Raw genomic sequence first — 15,092 nt, 5'->3', positions numbered from 1 at the left:
GGGAATACAACACGAGGGATACGACTAGGTTCATCAGGAACTACTGATGACATAGGTGTACCCTTCCCTGTAGTGTTAGTCCCACTCCTTTTTTTTTTTTTTTTTTAAGACATTTACTAGCCACAAAAAGAGAGATCGTGGGTTTAGTATTAAAACACCTCAGAAGGGAGATCCTTTAATAGGGCTCACCAAGCCCCTATGCAACAATCCTGCTAAGCACCTTAGCCTGCCAAGCAACACTTGGTGACTCACGTGACCCGGGCAAGGAGAAATGAACAGCTACAAGTACCTGTTCAGAGTCTGCTTTGTGTCCCACAGCTGCCTTCTGGAAGCACTGCTGCTTGGCATATACAGCTTTAATAAGCTGGCGGTGTGCTGGAACGTTCTGTGCATGCGTGTGCATGTACGTGAGTGGTCCCGGCGAACGGGCGTGGCTGTATTCACATATGATGCAAATCTCCGTACGCCCAGTAAAGCATGCTTATTGTAGTCGTTGTGGTTAATGCTTCACATTGTGTAAAAAGGCTGCTTGATCCTGTCTTCTCCGATTCTACCCTTCTTTTACTGTCCTCAATCCATGTCCTGATAGTAGCCTTTGGGGGGCACTCTGCACATGCACAGTTTGGTGTGTATTGCTAGAGGGTTTTTTGGGGATGGTGCATGTGATCAGCACAGTGCCAATCAGCACTATCCAGACAGAGGGTCAGGGGTCATGCAGTCTTATAGGACAGTCAGAGCAGAATGAAAACTCCTCCTACAAGCTTTAACCAGTCCCCGGCCGGACACTGATAGAAATCACAAGACTGCTATAACTGCTGATCAGAAAATTGGCTAACGAAAAGCTTTCCGATCATGTGACACCCATGATAGCCAATCACGGAGGTCACATGACCATAAACCCCACCCTGCCTCCTGGTATCTAAAATCCCTTAAAGGGTGAGAGGCGCTGGCGCCAAAGGGTTAAAGTGTTTGTAAAACCACATTTATTTATATTTTTCGATAGAGTGGTCAGGGGTTAGAATTTTGAGTCACCAGAACAAAAATTATAAAGGAAATCTTCCAACAAACTTGTTACTGTGACACCCGTCTAAGAGGGGGATTACCACTCACTTTGGAGAGAATTTCTCTAACTAGATTTTGGGAGTAATTTACTAATGGAGTAGGGCATATTCCCTTTGCAAAGTGACTTTTAAAAGCTTAGTGAATGATGTGAAGCTGTAATGACTTCAATAATTTAATCAAGTGGAAAAGTCCTGCAAGCAAAAAAATATATATTTTTTAAATGTTCCTTGTAGGGTATTATATGTAGTGAATTTTCACCATTCTTCCAGAAGAGGTCAGGCACTGATGTTTGATGAGAAGGACTGGTTCGCAGCCTCCGCTCTAATTCATCCCAGAGGTGTTCTATCAGGTTGAGGTCAGAACTCTGTGCAGGCCAGTCAAGTTCCTCCACCCCAAGCTCGCTCATCCATGTCTTTATGGACCTTGCTTTGTGCACCGATGCGCAGTCATGTTGGAACAGGAAGGGGCCATCCCCAAACTGTTCCCACCGAATTGGAAACATGAAATTGACCAAAATGTCTTGGGTATGCCAACGCCTTAAGAGTTCCCTTTACTGAAACTAAGGGGCCAAGCCCAACCCCTGAAAAACAACCCCACATCATAATCCCCCCTCCAACAAATGATTTGGACCAGTGCACAAAGCAAGGTCCATAAAGACATGAATGAGCGAGTTTGGGGTGAAGGAACTTGACTGGCCTACACAGAGTCCCGGACCTCAACCTACTAGAACACCTTTGGGATTAATTAGAGCGGAGACTGCGAGCCAGGCCTTCTCGTCCAACATCAGTGCCTGACCTCACAAATGCACTTCTGGAAGAATGGTCAAACATTCCCATAGACACACTCCTAAACCTTGAGGAGAGCCTTCCCGCAAAAGTTGAAGCCGTTATAGCTGCAAAGGGTGGGCAAAATCAATATTGAACCCTATGGGCTAAGACTGGGATGTCATTAAAGTTCATGTGCGTGTAAAGGCAGGCGTCCCAATACTTTTGGCAATAGAGTCGTAAGACAAAATTATTTTTGCAAAGTGAACATGCACTTTAAATAAGCAATTATGTGAAAAAGCTAATCACTGTTTTTTTTCATTTGCACAGTATCTCAATAGTCAAGTGAAGATTCTTAACTCAACAACAAAGGCAGTGCTGTCAATGCAGAAAAAGTGGGCAGGGCTAGGTGTGGCCAGGTGCCGATTGACAAATAAAGGCTTGTGAATCAGCCATGACAATGCTAATAGCCACTCCCCCTGCAATATCTTATCTCTCCGTAGTGCAAACAGACACAGCCTACATGAGAGGGGCAACTCTGCTCTGAATTTATGAGCAGTGCAGCATTATTGCCACACACTTACAGGAAAGACTTCACTGGCCAAATCCATCTGTATTTGTGGGCCATGACAGGGAGACTAAGGCTGGCCATACATTATACAATTTTCTTATTCAATTTTACTTTAGATTTACCATAACCATAGAATATGAGGTCAAACCTAAAGACTTTCAATGTGTATGCAATCAGGCAGGCCCTCGCACTACATAGCTGAAGGTAAATCTAAAGGAAATTGAATAAGAAAATTGTATAGCGTATGGCCAGCCTAAGAACATTTTTAGTGTAGATGCACGTACAATAAAGTGCTTATGCAATTATTTTTCTTTAATAGAAGGATTCGTTCTACAATGTGCCCTTTACAATGTCACAGGGAATGAGAAACATATTCCAGCCTGATACAGACCCTGCCCCTTGTAATCTTCTTGGAGTAACCTGCCCGATTCTTGTGACGGAGGGCGTGTTCAGGAGTCCAGACTTTGTGAACTCTGTGCTCAACCTACTCATGCCAAGCAACTGGAAGAGTGATTTACGCTATGCAAAATTACCCCTTTCTATTAATAATTTGGCAGCTCCCTAAGGCTGGCCATAGATGGATATTTTTCATTCAGTCCATGAAAAAAAAAAAAAAAAATCAAACAGATTCCTCCATCCACACAATCAAGGTGGCTGGAGAAATCCTTCCTGCTGAGACATTGTATTCTGAGCACACACTGATCACCAGCTGCAGCTGATCGAGAAAAAATTTCCCACAAGCCCATCTTACAGAAGTCAATTATTAGGTCAACTTTTTTGGAGCAGGAGCGGCCACATGTGGATTGAAATCCGGGCCAATTTTGATTAATTTATGGCCAGCTTAACCTCTTCACGACTGCACTATAGCCAAATGTAGGCTACAGCGCAGTCACATTGCCAAGAGGGTAACATACAACGTGATTGCTCTTCCTGCGCGTCCTCTGTGGTGCGGATCACAGATCGGGGTAAAGAGCCAATCACAGCGGTTCTTTACCATGTGACCAATTGTGTCCAATTACAGCTGATCACAATGTAAACAGGATTTGCTGGTAATCAGCAATCATCTCCTCACGCTGAGCGCATGTGAGGAGAGCCGATAAGCGGCAACCCACACAGGGGACATCTACACTGATAATCAGGGCAGTGATCATCAGTGCCGCCTCATCAGGGCACATCCGTGCCGCCTCATCAGAGCACATCCGTGCCGCTTCATCAGGGCACATCCGTGCCGCTTCATCAGGGCACATCCGTGCCGCTTCATCAGGGCACATCCGTGCCGCTTCATCAGGGCACATCCGTGCCGCTTCATCAGGGCACATCCGTGCCGCTTCATCAGGGCACATCAGTGAAGAGGAAAAATTATTTATTTACAAATTTTTTTTAACAGAAACTAAGAAAAATTTTTTTTTTCCCCCCAAACGTTTGAACCTTTTTTCGTTTTTTTAGCAATAAATAAAAGAACACCAAAAGAAAGCTCTATCTGTCTCAAAAAAAAAAAAAAATTTTGTTTGGGTACAGTGTTGAATGAGCGTACAATTTTAATTCAGGCTGCATTCATACCTGAGCGTTTCAAAGTTGTGCGTTTTCTCCACGATTTTTCTGCATTTTTTTTACAGATCAAAAGGTCACCCATGTAAAAAGCAGAACGCCTGTAATCTGCCCAAAAGAAGAACATGTTCTTTTTTGAGCTTAAGGCATTTTTCAGGCATTTTGCTTTAGGTGACAAAACACTCAGATGTGAGCAGATGCCATTGAAATGAATGGGATTTTGCTTGTTGGCCGTTTTTCAGGCTTTTTTTCGGGCGTTTAATGAGCTGAAAATGCTCAGGTGCGAATACAGCCTCAAAGTGCGACAGCATGAAAATTGACCTGGGCAGGAAGGGGGTAAAAGTGCCTGGTAGGCAAGTGGTTAATGCAGACTGGCATTTTTAGTAGGCGTATACATATATCCTTTATGCAGCTAGTAAAAACTCTGTTAGAGGAGAAGGAAGATAACCAAGTCTTGCGCTTTATTCTTGTGCTGCCTTCAATGTTTAACAAGCAGTGATCAGTAGATCTGCAGTTAGACTGCAGCTTCAGAACGATAGAATATGTTTTACAGACGCTCTGCTGCTAAGCGTCTAACTTAAAGCCATGTGATAATGAAATACTGGCTCAGAAGCTAATCTCCATCTCTGACTGCCTACACTAATGCTGTGGTGCTGCCAGTGAGTGCCATTTACGCTCTGTAAACAACCACTAATATTTCTTATCTTGTTTTGTCTGCCAGGCCAATGCTTACAGAAAAGACTTTCAGAAGACTATTAAACATGTGTGCTGGTCAAGAATAAATGGCAAGGGTGGAGAACTGAATGTATAACTCAGACAGTAGTATCATCCAAGAGCCATCTGGTGGGTTTAGGAAGCCAAGAAACATGTATTTTGAGAAACAATAGAAAAGGCTTTGAAAATTTAGGAATCAGTTATAATTTTATGAAAAAAAAAAAAAGAATATTTCCTGCGCGATTAACAGTATATCTCAAAGGATATAACCAGATAAAAAGTTATATAAATATGGGGGCAGCATTGCAAACCCCCTCCCAATAAAATGAGACTAGCACTGTGTTATGCAATACCTATATGCAAAATGAACAAAAAAAAAAAAAGTAGTGCAAATGCCACGATGTGCAAAAATATGTGCTAGAAAATACTACTATAATACCCCTTCTTCCTACTGCAAGTGCTCAAATACCTTTGTAAACATATCAATATAATACTATTGACAAACACAATTAAACACAAAACTGGAAGTGACAAACAGGAGGGCCGCTCCTGATGACATCATTGATGACGAAACATGTTGGGTGGAGCCTTCTTATGCTGTCTACATCACTTCCAGCTTGCTTGCTTCCGGTCTGTGGAACACTGGAGTGTCCCGGACAGATTATTATACGCTTTTAGCTTGCATCAACAAGCATTCTTTGATGTAAGTGTATTTAAAAGTTTTGTCTGAATAAAATAAAAAGATAGAAATACACTATTTGGTGTATCCCTTTGGATGTCACCTTTGTCATCACTAAGAACTTTATTGGACTTAATGTACATTTATTATGCATTGAATAGGGGGAGGTGTATACTATTGCCACACATACAGTTTGTGTTTTTTTTTTTTTTTTAATTTATAAAAATAATGGCATCTGGATGCAGTATTACTATATTGATACGTTTAGAAAGGTACCGGAACACTTGCGATAGGGGGAAGGGGTCTTATAGCACTATTTTCTAGCACATATATTTGCACATTGCTGCATTTGCACTTGTTTTTTGTTCATTTTGCATAAAAGATTAGATTAGGTTAAGGTCTATGCACTCAAAGCTATGACTATAAGGACCCATTCACACCAGTGCACTGCAATAATGATCTAACACTTTTTGTGCTGCTCCTGGTGACCCTACATACATGAATGTGTGTTTCCTATGGCAATTTAATAGCAGTGATCTCCAGCAGTCTCATGTACAGGCAGTCCCCGGGTTACAAACAAGATAGGGTCTGTAGGTTTGTTCTTAAGCGGGGGTCCACCTATCTATCTTTTTTTTTTTTTTTTTTGAGTTCATTCACAAACTTTTCTTCTCATCATTACATACTCACATATTGTGTGTAATATGTCCGCCTGTGTCAGATTTCGTCAGAAAGAATAACTTATATTATTCACTGCAGGCGGTTTCCATCTTCATTGTGGGCATTTGAAGCCCACAAGCATTTATTTCCTGGATGCGGTGAATGCTGTGCTCCCAGCATTCACCGCTCGTTCCCGCACATGCTCAGTGGCATCCTGGGAAGCCTGAGACTAGCTCCCAGGAGACTGTGCGGAGTCTGGGAGAGGCTAGAAACACGCCTACTCCCACGGGAGGAGAACCAGGAAGTGCAAAGAAGAATAGAAAAATAAAAGGTAATTACGGCAATTTAAATTTTTTAAAACGGCATGTCAGCATCTAGGCAAGGAAGAGAATACATACAGATATTGTTCAAAATTTGGGTGGAACCCCGCTTTAAGTTGAATTTGTATGCAAGTCGAAGCAGGTACATTTTGTAAGTGTAGCTCCAGCCCAAAAAATAATTTCAAAGTTATTTGGATAGCATAGGGAAGGGTTAACACCCCTGTAATGTTTGTTTTGCTGTCTGTGCCCCATTCAGAAGATTTCACCTTTTTGTCCCAATGACAATTCGATTTTGAAAATTTTGGGTTGTTGGGTTGGAAACAAGGATTGGTGATAAAGCTTCAGTGGAGACACCTTTTTCACCATGATAACTTACAGGAGTGAATTTCCCTTCCTAGGGGTAGATTTCCTCTCACTTCCTGTTGTCTCCCTCCGTTTGTAAGTAGGAGTCGTTTGTAAGTCCGATGTTTGTAACCCGGGTGCCGCCTGTAATAGGTGTCCAATCTCTGACAGCTTTCTGTAGCATAATATTACTGAATATTATGTGCAGCCCTTTGGGTATGTCAGGGGCTACACTTGAGGCCCCCTCTATCAACACAGTTGACCACCACTACTCTAAAGTCTATGAGTATTTTTATATTTAAAGTTTAAAGTAAATTTAAACACTCTAGCTTCAAAATACAGGGATTTTTAAGGTGCCAATCAACAAATGACAAATTACTAAAATACAAATTAATTTTAATCAAACAGTTGTTTGACAAAGTCCCATTAAAATCATGGACAAACTCATCGAGATATTTTTCAAAATTGGTTCCATTTGATCTCTTCACAAACAGTATGAGAAGATGGCCTCAACATGTTTAGCCAAGATTGGCTTCATCGAGAGGAAAATTGGCTGTGCAGCGTAAAGGGGAACTCCACTTTCAGGGGAAAAAAAAAATTGCATAATAATAAAAAAAAAAAAAAAAAAAAGAAGAAGAAGAGAGCATACACAATTGTGACAAGTCATTCAGATTCAACTGTAATAGTCATATTGTAATTGAATGTTATTAAAAATGACCTTGCCTTTTCAATCTGCAGCTCTGTAATTTTCTGTAAAATGCAATGCAATATGGCTACCTGGAGGTGTTCTGTACACAGATGGTGTAAGGAACGCCACCCCGGATATGTAATTTCCTGCTTGTGTGATTGGCTTACTGACTTTCTCAGAAGTCTGCAGTAAGATACAAATTTGATTCCATCTCCTGGAACAAAAATATAATTTTTGGTGATATACTCCCAAATCAAGTCTAAAGCCCACTATAGGACGGTTGAAACGTCGACCTGTTCAGCACGAACCAGCTGAGATTTGAACTATGTATGGGCAGGCTGAATATACCCAAGTTAATTGATTAACTTGGGTACAACCAGCCTGCCGGCGTTTACATGCGATTATTGCAAGCGGCTGTTATAGCCGCTAGCAGTAATCACGGTCTTCTCCCGATGGGATGACTTCCCCCCGTCTCATTGCGAGGAGAACACAATGGCTAGGTGGGAGGGATTCCCCTGTCAACACCATCTGTGTCCATGGGGGAATTGAGCAAATTTCTTTCTTGCAACATGTAGTTGAAGGAAAGAAATTCGCTTCGTCTATGGCCAGCCTGAAGGGATGAAGACCCTGCAATTTTCCTCATCAGAGCCCTCCAGGTGCAGCAACTGATTGGTAAATATAAAACCACTCCCATACAGATTCACTTTCCACATGGACACAGACAAACAGCTATTTCTTCAAAATTACAAAAGGTAGGAATCTGCAACAAAGTTTGTTAAATGTACACTGGTCACCCAGAGGGGATTTTTTTTTTTTTTTTTTGACAAAAAAAAATAAGGAAGAAGGTCGAGTAACTCTTTAAACTAGATTAAAGAAAGATATATACATAAGTGGCTGAGGCTAAGGCTGGGTTCACACTAATCCTATGCGAGAACCACCGCGATTCCTGTGCGGGTTCCAGCGACGCATCAAACTCACAGGCAGTTCACACTGCTCTCTGCGAACTGCTGCGGATGTCAATATAAAGTTAATGACACCCCAAATCAGTTACATTTGGGAGATATATATAGTGTTAGAAACAATCTGATAGAAATCCTCAGACTCTAAGAACAGTGACAGGAAAATTCAAAAAAGCAGAATAGCATCTCAGTCAAAGGAATTTTCAGACAGACAGTGTATGTGTTTGTAAGAATACTCTTGTCTGGAAATCGATACGTGCATAACCAGAAAGACATCTAGTAGCAGCAGCATGCTTTTATTTTTATCTTATTTTTTTTAACCTGTCATGATAGGGTTAAAAAAAAAATAGCCCTATATTAGTACAAAAACAGCAGATAATCACTACTATAAGATGTTAATTTATACTGTGAAATAGGAATAAACTGTATATAAAACACATATACAGTATCTCACATTTTTGTAAATATTTAATTATATCTTTTCTTGTGACAACACTGAAAAAATTACACTTTGCTACAATGTAACCACTTAAAGACCAGCCTCGTTTTGGATTTTAGGTGTTTACATGTTTAAAACAGGTTTTTTTGCTAGAAAATTACTTAGAACCCCCAAACATTATATATTGTTTTTTTTCTAACACCCTAGAGAATAAAATGGCGGTCATTGCAATACTTTTTTTTGCACCGTATTTGCGCAGCGGTCTTATAAGCGCACTTTTTTTGGAAAAAAATCACTTTTTTTGAATAAAAAAATAAGACAACAGTAAAGTTAGCCCAATTTTTTTTTATAATGTGAAAGATAATGTTATGCCAAGTAAATTGATACCCAACATGTCACGCTTCAAAATTGCGCCCCCTCGTGGAATAGTGTCAAACTTTTACCCTTAAAAATCTCCATAGGCGACGTTTAAAAAAATTCTACAGGTTGCATGTTTGGAGTTACAGAGGAGGTCTAGGGCTAGAATTAATGCTCTCGCAATACCGGTCGCGGCGATACCTCACATGTGTGGTTTGACCACCGTTTTCATCTGCGGGCGCTACTCACGTATGCGTTCGCTTCTGTGCGCGAGCTAGTCGGGACAGGGCGCTTTAAATTTTTTTTTTTTTTTTTTTATTATTTATTTTACTTTATTTTATTTATTTTTTCACTGTTTTAAAAAAAAAAAAAATTTGGATCACTTTTATTCCTATTACAAGGAATGTAAACATCCCTTGTAATAGAAAAAAGCATGACAGGTCCTCTTAAATATGAGATCTGGGGTCAAAAAGTCCTCAGATCTCATATTTAGACTAAAATGCAAAAAAAAAAAAAAAAAAAAAAAGTCGTTTAAAAAAAATGACAAAAAAAATTGTGCCTTTAAGAGAAGTGGGCGGAGCCATCGTAATGACGTCGCTCCGGCCGTCACATGGTATAGAGACGGGTGGGGGCCATCTTGGCCTCACTCGTCTCAGTACCTCGGCGGTGACAGGTCCCGATCTCCTCCCCCGCTACCGACGGCTCCGGTAAGCGGCGGAGGGTGCGGGAGAGCGGCGGGAGGGGGGGTGGCACCTCTCCCGCCGCCGATAACGGTGATCTCGCGGCGAACCCGCCGCTGAGACCACCATTATCGTGTACAGAACCGCTCGCTGTAAAGATGGATATCTCGGTTGTGGCAGCAGCTGCTGCCGTTACCGAGATATCCATCTTTAAAAAAATGACGTATATATACAGTGAGCGGTCGTGAAGTGGGTAAAGTAGTGAGTGTACAGCTTGTATGACAGTGTAAATTTGCTTTCTCCTAAAAAAAAAAATCAACACACAGCCATTAATGTCTAAACCACTGGCAACAAAAGTGAGAACACCCCTAAATGAAAATGTCCAAATTGGGCCCACAGTGTCAATATTTTGTGTGGCCACCATTATTTTCCAGCACTGCCTTAACCCTCTTGGGCATGGAGTTCACCAGAGCTTCACAGGTTGCCACTGGAGTCCTCTTCCACTTCTCTCTGGTGAGCTGGTGGATTTTAGAGACCTTGTGCTCCTCTACCATCCGTTTGAGGATGTCCCACAGATGCTCAATAGGGTTTAGGTCTGGAGACATGCTTGGCCAGTCCATCACCTTTACCCTCAGCTTCTTTAGCAAGGCAGTGGTCGTCTTGGAGGTGTGTTTGGGGTCGTTATCAAGTTGGAATACTGCCCTGCGGCACAGTCCCTGAAAGGGAGGGGATCATGCTCTGCTTCAGTATGTCACAGTACATGTTGACATTCATGGTTCCCCAGTGCCGGCAGCACTCATGCAGTACCAGACCATGACTCTGTCACCACCATGCTTGACTGTAGGCAGACACAATTTTCTTTGTACTCCTCATCTGGTTGCCGACACACATGCTTGACACCATCTGAACCAAATGAGTTTATCTTGGTCTCATTAGACCACAGGACATGGTTCCAGTAATCCATGTCCTTAGTCTGCTTGTCTTCAGCTAACTGTTTGTGGGCTTCCTTGTGCATTATCTTTAGAAGAGGCTTCCTTTTGGGACAACAGTCATGCAGACCAATTTGATGCGGCGTACGTTCTGAGCACTGACAGGCTGACCCCCCACCCCTTCAACCTCTGCAGCAATGCTGGCAGCACTCATACATCTATTTCCCAAAGACAACCTCTGGATATGACGCTGAGCACGTACACTCGACTTCTTTGGTTGACCATGGCGAGGCCTGTTCTGAGTGGAACCTGTCTTGTTAAACTGCTGTATGGTCTTGGCCACCGTGCTGCAGCTCAGTTTCAGGGTCTTGGCAATCTTCTTATAGCCTAGGCCATTTATATGTAGAGCAATAATTATTTTTTTCAGATCCTCAGAGTTCTCTGCCATGAGGTTCCATGTTGAACTTCCAGTGACCAGTATGAGAGAGTGAAAGCGATAACACAAAATTTAACACACCTGCTCCCCATTCATACCTGAGACCTTGTAACACTAACGAGTCACATAACACCGGGGAGGGAAAATGGCTAATGGCTAATCAGCCAACCGCCGATTAATTGTTTCAGCCCTAAAAAGCACAGAAAAAAAAAAAAGTACAGAGAGGTGAACTAACCCTTTAAAACAACCTTTTGAAACTATCTTAAAGCGGAGTTCCAGGCTAAAATGCAACTAGGTATAGAACAATAGACCACCCCTCATTTTTGAATGTTTGGGTTTTATTTGTACCTTTTATGCTCTTTTCCAGTTTGAATTCCGTCGTACGTCACCGCGGCAAGGTATGTAATTTCCACGTTTTCATTTCCCCCCCCCTGCTGCCTCCTGGGACTTGTGTGTGTCCCAGAAGACGGCAGGACAATTCAGAAAGCGCAGTGTGACTTGCGCAAGCGCAGTAGGAAACCGGCTGGGAAGCCTGCAGGTTTCCCTTCATGCAATGTCGGCGCCTGCACCCAAGCCGATTGACGAATCGGCTTGGGGTACCGACATCGCGGAGACCCGGGTCAGGCAAGTGTCCTTATTTTAAAAGTTAGCAGCTACAGTATTTGTAGCTGCTGACTTTTAATTCTATTTTTTTTACAGGCTGGAACGTTGCATTAATGTTAAAGATTCTACAAGATATCATAGTTTAGATCAATTTTAAATAGCCACCTCAATAAACATAAAAAAAAAAAAAAAAAAAACGATTGGATCAAAGTGAACGCAGACACCTGTTGCTTCAAAAACATGATCTTATCTGTTACATTATGGTCTAATAACACAATAAACCAATTACTACAGATAAGCAAACAGGGATTGTAAAATGTGATTAGACTGTCTGTCTTCTACTAAACCATTACAAGCAATTGCAAATAAGAAAAAAAAATCTCAGGTTACCTTTGTACCATTGGTGCCGTCAGTATGCAAGCTATTGTTCTTCTAAAGGACTTCTGTACTTGGCCCCATCACATGAACGTCGTATTATATCAAGTGGTGTCATGCTACACTGAATTAACTCGACATCACTCTATAATTGCTGCTACATTCCTCCTCCTCCTCAGTGTCCACCCCGAAGCGGCCCGGCCCATGTGCTCTGGCAAGTGGCCAAAGTAAGGACAATTTTTTTATTTTATTTTTTTAATGGAGGCCAGCTGCCCAAAAGTAACTGGTTGCTTTTATGACTAAAATCTGAGCCATTCAGGTCCACAGTATATATTTCAGGTCCATAGCAGGAAAACGGAACATGACAATGAAATCTTATTTCAGGTTTTCATTTGCCTCTGATCTTCGTTGTGATCTCTAAAGAAAGAATTTGGCTCCTATGACACCTGTGAACAGCGGCAGGCAACAGAAGAAAACATTCAGTCTCTGGCGGCCTGGGAGCTGTCAGGGTTTTGCGGGTTCTCTCTGCTGAACTATTTGTTGTTTACTTATCTGTGCCTGAAACTATAATCTCAGCAAGAGCTGCTAATCAAAGTGAGTTTACAGATGCATATTACAGATACGGGTTCAGAAGATCTAGACACCCTCATTTTTACATTATTCCAAACAGGAGAAGTAAAAAAAAAAAAGTGAAAACAGCTATATTTGTTTCTGCTTTTGTCTACTCCAAGGACAGCCAAAAAGAAAAAAAAAAAAAGTTTCAGAGACAAGGCTAAAAATACAAGAAGCCAAGCCTAAATTAACAACACAGCAACCACTCATTATATCCCACAGAGGCCACAAAGGAGGACATAATACACAAGCCAAAAAAGAAAAGAACGGCACCTAACACTGTACACAAATGTATACAGAAACATTTTAATGAGAAAATTAAGTATAACTAAAAGGCAAAACTTTTTTTTAGAGTTTTGGACAGAGTGGAGAGGGATTAGAGCGCTTGTCAGGTTTTTTTTACTGTCTGTGCCCCCCCATTACGCAGATTCACCCTCGCTACTTGTCCTGTTTACCATTAAAACACACACTGACACTGAAAGCAAAACAAAATACTACATTTTGGGTTGTCCCCAGATAAGTAATAGAGGGGAAATCTTCCAATGGGGACACTGAGGGTCCCCTTGGCATTGCCTTAACCACTTCCCGCCTGCACTATAGCCGAATGACAGCTTATTTTGCTGGGAGGGCGTCCTATGACCTCTTCCCATGATTGCGCTGCCCACGTGGCCCCTGCGGCGCTCTTTGTGACTGCTGAGTCCAAAGGGCCCTTTACCATGTGATGAGCTGTGTCCAATGACAGCTGATCACGATGCAAATACAAGCAGGCATTTCCTTTCCTCACACTGACAGCTTGAGGAGGGGAGAAGAAAGCCGATAACTGGCTTATGTTAAAGGGACATCTACACTGATAATCACTGACTAGCAGCGTCCCGATTATCAGTGCAGACCCACCAGTGCCGCCTCATCAGCGCAACATCAGTGAAGGAGAAAAATTACATGTTTGCAAAATTGTATAACAAGCTATGAAAACCTTTTTTTTTCTCTATTTGTGTAGCTAAAGATAAAAAAAAAAAAAAAAAAAAAAAAAAACAGTGGTATTTAAATACCACCAAAAGAAAGCTCTATTTGCGTGAAAAAAATGTTAAAAAATTCATATGGGTACACTGTTGCGTGACCGCGCAATTGTCATTTAAAGTGTGACAGCGCTGAAAGCTGAAAATTGGCCTGGGCAGGAAGAGGGTAAAAGTGCCCAGTAGGCAAGCGGTTAATTTGAATGGATTTCCTCTCACTTCCTATTTGGCTATGGGACAACAAGTGAAGGGAAATCTCCCCAGTGGGACTCTATCCAAAATGAAAAAAAAAAAAAAAAAAAGAAGTTTGCTCTACAGTTCTACTATAATCTGCCTTTCCTCACATTCATTAAGAACACCATAAAGCCTCATTCAGAAGAAACGAATGAGGGCGGACAGGCTCCTGGGTTCAGAGGGGGCTATACGCCGTCACTGCACTCTGTGTTATTAGCGCATGTAATGACCAATTAGCACGCAGCCAGAAACACCATCCCTGGGCGCAAACTTTTCCTAATCGCATGGTGCCACTTGGATGAGTGGTTATATGTTAACGGTACAAATTGGACAACTGCCACTGCCGAGGCCTAAAAGACGTTTTATGATGTAAGAAATGAAAACTAGGCTAAACAGTGAAAAGTTTGAGACAAATCAAGAGTCAGACTCAACAGCCTCTCAACTGCTTTAAAGTAAACAAGCTGCAAAGGAGGATAGAAAACCTCCATATAGTTCTGGCATCTGTAAGGCTCCATTCTCACTTGTACGACTTTTGTGCGACTTTGGAGTGCAACTTTGACGCAACTTTGGATAGGTGCAACTTGTTGTCCCACTGCAAAGTTGGACCCACCGTTGCATGTAAAACATTCCAGGAGTACGTTCATGTAACTTTTGAGGGTTAACAAGCCCCTATAACCCTCAAGTTGCAGGAAAGTCGGACCAAAGTAGTGCATGAATGATTGAGTCACACATACTGTATATGAATGGAAAACAGTACGACTTGTCATGCGACTTTGATGTCCAACGTTGTATGAGAGTCACACAAATGTGAATTGGGTGTAAAATTCTTTGTGTAATTGAGGCTCCTTTCATGACTTAGGACCCGACCTTGTGAGACCCAAAGTCGCAGGACATGTGAAATGTCATGCATCTCTATAAGAGCCATTCCAATTAAAACTATTGAAGTCCCTGCGACTTCAGAAAAGGTTCCTGCGCTACTTTGATCAAACGTTGACACAACTTCAGTGCCAGAGTGTAAAAGTCTTATCAAGGTCACTTCAAAGTCACGTCAAATTCAGACTTGAAAAGTTGCACTGAAAAAAAAAAAAAAAAAAAAAAAATTGGTTGGTG

The 15,092-nt window shown here is 41.7% G+C and overlaps 1 protein-coding gene across 3 annotated transcripts in view; it reads right to left on the bottom strand.

Moving 5' to 3' along the window:
- The window catches only part of SESTD1 (SEC14 and spectrin domain containing 1), a 233,618-nt gene that overhangs the window by 182,163 nt on the left and 36,363 nt on the right, over positions 1-15,092 (bottom strand). The window contains exon 1 of one of the 3 annotated variants that reach the window (XM_073633759.1): positions 12,139-12,255. The exons of the other annotated variants lie outside the window; for them this stretch is intronic. The gene's annotated coding sequence lies outside the window, so the exon portion shown is untranslated. Of the gene's footprint in view, positions 1-12,138; positions 12,256-15,092 lie in introns of those variants that run through there. 3 annotated transcript variants of the gene reach the window in all.

Source organism: Aquarana catesbeiana, linkage group LG06 (assembly GCF_042186555.1).
Source record: "Aquarana catesbeiana isolate 2022-GZ linkage group LG06, ASM4218655v1, whole genome shotgun sequence".
Taxonomy (NCBI): Eukaryota; Metazoa; Chordata; class Amphibia; order Anura; family Ranidae; genus Aquarana; species Aquarana catesbeiana.
Note: the sequence above shows the minus strand (reverse complement) of the source record. Positions and strands in the feature narration are given on the sequence as shown.